General features: G+C 37.4%; 1 pseudogene; it reads left to right on the top strand.

Annotated features, from left to right (window-relative positions):
• The first annotated feature begins 983 nt into the window (after positions 1-983).
• LOC122987661 lies at positions 984-3,602 on the top strand (annotated as a pseudogene).
• The last annotated feature ends 1,910 nt before the right edge of the window (positions 3,603-5,512 follow it).

The raw sequence follows: 5,512 nt of genomic DNA, 5'->3' as shown, positions 1-5,512 counted from the left end.
GTTCATAAAGGAAGTTAAAGAGTTTGTTCTTTGAAATGTGGGTGATCTTAAAATAGTCCAAAGCACCTTGTAAACCTGAAAGTAAAACTGTCCTCTCACTGTCGTTTAATGCTCAGAGTAAAAGCAGATTATTATCAGGTTGTCAAATGACAATTAAAATGTAATTTCCAGAGACGACATTTTAAACATGGAAAGTAAGCACTCAGACATTCTCGACATTGTAACACAACATCCTAATTAAAGGAAAGTGTGTGTTTCAGATTGAGTTAGATATGTGGTATTAATTAGTTTCTTTGGAAACTGTGCCAGCCTACTCACACACACACACTGAGACGTCTTCTGCATATTTGGCATTTTCACACCTTGCTGCTGGTTTAAAGTCCCTTTATGAGGGACAAAAGACAAAAGGGCAGCATGCGAGTGATTTATTTAAACCAAAAAGTCAAATAAATGCAGCTTTACAGGGAATATGTGAGCAAGCCGTTTTATTTTCTGTTCACTAAAGACTTGTTCAGCAATTCAGTGAAGGAACTGAAACAAAATACCACTTGAATCTACATAATGCTGTTTTTAAAATGCTCTGTCAGCATAAAACTTCACAACCATGCTGTTTTTTTTAAAGAGAAAATAAAAAGTAAAATAAAAGTGGAGTTTAAATCAGAATAACTCTTTATCAATGCAAATGTACATTTTGCTGTTTACTGTAAAAATCTGTAAGTATGCCACTTGTGAAAAGTTCAAATTAACAGTAATACACAAGTTACTGTTAATTTACACTGCTTGTAACAGTATTTTGCTGTAAAAGTAGAAAATAACAGTTTTATGCTCTATTTATAAAGTAAAATAAAAGTGGAGTTTAAATCAGAATAACATCTTTATCAATGCAAATGTATTGAGATTTTTCCTTCATTTCCTCTGAAAAAGGAAGCTGGTTATGTTGCTCTTCGAAGAATACTGACACTTGTCTGGGCGTCCTCGGGGGTGGCTTTATAGTTAGTGTTCCTGGCAACACTGAATCACTAAGTAGCTAATTTCTGCTGTGTTGCCTTCTGAGCCTGCTCACTGAGGAGAACACAATGACATATGATTACTCTCCAGTAAGTTATTCCTTTAATTGTTTTTTGTAGATGATGCATATATCATCTTTTCTGAGACTATTTATTCTTTGAGGATTGCAGTTCAAATCTTTAAAATCACATCAGGAAATAATGTATTTCAGCTGCTCTGGTCTTTTTCGTTTGTGCATATGATCTTTACCTTGTTAACAAATTACTGACAGTCATTACACTTAGATGTGTTTTGGAGATTAACATGCCTCTACAAAAATATGCCATACAGTAAAAAGTTGCATCATTATGTAAAAGATAAATCACCAATGACAAAATGATTTTATTTACAGTCAACTTTATGTTAAAGCTAAAAAAAAAAAGAAAAAAAGTTTTTGAATAATTTACCAAATGATTATTTATATAATGAGATATAGATGGTAAATGATTGGATTGTGATTTGCACTTAAGTGCCTCAAGACTTTCTACGTTGTAAAAACTTTGAATTTGCACTTGCTTCCTCTTAGTCTATAATTCCTCTTCCTCATTTGCCAGTGCAGGGCAATTTTGCACATCAGCAGTATAAATATAACGGTCATAACTTTCTCCAGCTAAACAAGAAACTGAGATGATTTTCACTTGTACAAAATAGTATTGTTCATCAGACATCATACCGTAAAATCTTGCAAAACCAGTTATGGTGGTATTTCAGACATGACAGCTCTTCTTTCACCTTCAGAATGTTCTCCGTGTAGAGGACATTGAATGACTGATGTGTAGTTTTGACACTTGCAGCTTGAATTCATTGTAGGCCTTTTTCACTTCCCCAGAAAAAGTCTCAGCTACAGTTTCTTCAGAATACTGCTATGAGAACAAACAAACAAACAAAAACACACACCAAAAAACCCTAACAGTAATGAGCTACTTGTATGTTTCAGATTTTGACTTCAGGATTCTTCTATTTTATTTCACTTATTTTTAAGGATTATGATCAATAATTGGATTGCAAACAAAACACTCAGGTCTGGTAGCCTGGCAACAAAAACTGACAGCTGCCTCAGCTTAATGATGACTTATGCTTTTTAATGTTAAACATTGTATTGTTGTGTGTTGTTTAATTTAATTGTATTGTATAGATAGATAGATAGATAGATAGATAGATAGATAGATAGATAGATAGATAGATAGATAGATAGATAGATAGATAGATAGATAGATACTGTTGTTATGTTTAAAGCTAAACAGCACCACCATGTGGTGATAACTGACTAACTGCTTTTTCCCATCTTCATTTTGTATAAATGCAGAATTCACTGATCGACAGTGAAAAGTTTACAGCGGAGGACTACCAATGGCTCTTTTACGGCATTGAGAATTATACTGACTCATATCTTGATGATGGTGGTGATATATGTGACCTGGACGAGGGCATGCATTTTGAGGCACTGTTCATCCCAGTTCTATACTCTGTGGCATTTGTTGTGGGTATCCTGGGTATCCTGAAGTGCTTCTGGGAGTTTTGGCCCAGAGTAGGAAGACCTGGAATGTGACAGACACCTTCATTTTCCACCTGGGTGTGGCAGATGTCCTGCTGCTGGTGACGCTGCCGCTCTGGGCTGCACAGGCTGTTCATGGATGGGCCTTTGGTACTTCCCTTTGCAAGATTACTGGAGCTATGTTCACGGTAAGAAGTGTACAGCAGGAAAGTTGCACAAAAACTGCCTGCATTTAAAGCCAAGTGCATGATAGTAAATATACAATGGTTGCCAAAACATTTTTCACCTCTCTATGCTGATTTCTTTGCACCCTCAGATCAACTTCTACTGTGGGATCTTTCTGTTGGCCTGCATCAGTCTGGACTGCTACTTGTCCATTGTCCATGCTACTCAGATGTACTCCCGCAAGAAGCCCTGGGTTGTACATGCCAGCTGTTTAGCAGTGTGGCTTTTCTCTCTGATCCTCTCTATTCCTGACTGGATCTTTCTTCATGCTGTGAGGGATGACAGACGAGACAAAATAGAGTGTGTTCGCAACTACTATATGTACCCCTCTCAGGTACAGGTATTAGGTGACTGGCGGCTGGCATCACGCCTGATTTACCACATAGCGGGCTTCCTGCTTCCTTCAACCATCCTGATCTTCTGCTACTCCTGCATCCTGCAACGGCTGCGGTGTGGCACCCAGGGCCTCCAAAAGCAGAAGGCTTTCAGGGTAATCGTGGCTGTGGTGTTGGTTTTCTTTCTCTGCTGGACGCCATACAACATCACACTCATGGTGGACACATTTCAGTCCGGCAACAGCAGTGAGACCTGTGGAGTCGGAACATCTCTGGAGACAGCCAAGATAATCACCTCCTCTGTGGGTTACCTGCACTGCAGCCTCAATCCCATCCTCTATGCCTTTGTGTGGGTGAAGTTCCGACGTCAGCTGCTGCAATTCCTGAGGTCTCTGGGCTGCAAGCTGCATACAAGTGTCAATCTGCAGTCTTTTGCAAGCAGCAGGAGAAGCTCCTTTTGCTCTGAGTCAGCTGACACCTCCAACTCCATTGCAGTCTAAGAGAAAGAGACAAACTGACTAACAACTAACTACTGAACTACTGAGCAAACAGCGTCTTTCTTTATATTTCCTTTGTAATATAACCTGTAAGCGACTTTGCTTTCCTTCTGTTTCCTTTGTCTAGTAACAAGATATTTAATCTGGGACCTATAAAGCCTATTTTTCTTGTAAGGTAGAAATATAACTTTTCCCTATTGCTAGCCAACACTGTCACATAAATAAGTCAAGCTATGGGCTATTTTACATATAAACTTACAAACTTTTAAGTGACATATTTTATGTCAGAATTGTGTATTAAATTATCTTTTGTATATGGACATTGAAATAAACTTTTAATAATTTGCATCATAGACCATTTAATGTGTTTTAAACATCAGTGTGTACAGAAGTGGGGCCAATCAAACCCTTCACAGAAACCTGAGAAGACAATTCAGTTTTATCTCACTTCACCAAAATGATCTGCTGCTTTCCAGGGAGTCCGAGGTACATTTATTACAACATATATTTATTACAACGAGCAATACAACAGTAAGACAATTAAAACACATTAAACAGCCAATACAGTCTGTCAATCATATACTGGTGATTTGAAAGCCTGTGGACTATTTTGTTCCCTTGTAAACCTGATTCAGATTCTGTCAGATCTGTCAGATTCAAGATAGTGGCACCATAATATAGCAGTCTGCTCTTGAACACAGCTACCATTAAGGTCACTAGAGTCATACTTGTCATAATATTTCTGGGAATCTTCTGGGGAGTCAAATGACATGAGGAGCATTCTGGGATTACACACTTATAAGACATTTGGATTGTTTAAGGCTGATTCAAGTATTTTCTGTACTAAATAAATGAACATGTTACTATTTTAAAAAAAAACATACAGGACACAACATATGCAGAAAGCTTTGAAACCAGAAAATAACCAGAAAATTAAACTGAACAGTTAAACAAATTTGAAAATTTGTGATTTTTTTTTTTAAACAGCTAGAAAATTTGACAGAGTTTGATTGGTGCTTCGTCAAAATCAATTACTTGGTGGGTGGGTTATGTTCTATATTCTGTAAATTCTGTCTACAGCCCTGATCCCACCTCTCCAAAGTCTTTGCTGCTGACCTTGTGTAACCATTACAGGCATTTATTGTACCTAAACAGGTTTATCAGGTATGAGGGGGATATAGTGACAAATGGCTTTAAAGACCACTGACAGTACAATTAGTTTAATTCTGTTCACTATGCTGTCAACACAAGCCATTTGCAGAAGGTTGTCAATCTTTTTATGATCTGTGAGAGTGTGAATTGTCATAAAATGTGGAGCTCTGATGCCTTGTCGAATCTGGTCTAACCCTGTCCTGTTAGTTACAGTGTAGTATAGGGGAACCAGGCTGTCTCACAGTAATCCATGTGAATAAGCAAGGCTCTGCTTATTACTCATAAACCATCTACCAATTTTTTTTTTATCACAGTAGTCTAATGCAGCTTCCATTGTAGGCAAAATATCCAGCCAAGACTCCACTGCTTCATATTTGATTTACTCAAAAAGTATTTTGGACTGTGATAATTTATGTTTTACTTTAGGTTTTACAGAACAGTAATCTGCATCGAGTGCCCAACATTTTCTATACAGATAGGAGAAAGCTTGTAAAAGTGGCCAAATATATATTGTATACACTGTAATGAATATTATGACTGAGATGATGGATAGAAGATAAGATACGTTTGCAGCATGTAACCTCGGAATTTAAATTTTGAAAGAAGTCAAATTGTGCAATACAGCTCGAGAGAGGGAATTCAACTGAAGAGCTACATATTCAAAAGAATCAAAGTTTCCATAAGACATCTGTCTGCATTGGAGGGAATCATTAAACAAAATGGAAACTCCACCTCCTTTCTAGTGCACTCTAGCTTCACTC

This window comes from Thunnus albacares, chromosome 8, assembly GCF_914725855.1.
Source record: "Thunnus albacares chromosome 8, fThuAlb1.1, whole genome shotgun sequence".
NCBI classification, from domain to species: Eukaryota; Metazoa; Chordata; class Actinopteri; order Scombriformes; family Scombridae; genus Thunnus; species Thunnus albacares.
This window is presented reverse-complemented; position numbering and strand designations above follow the sequence as displayed.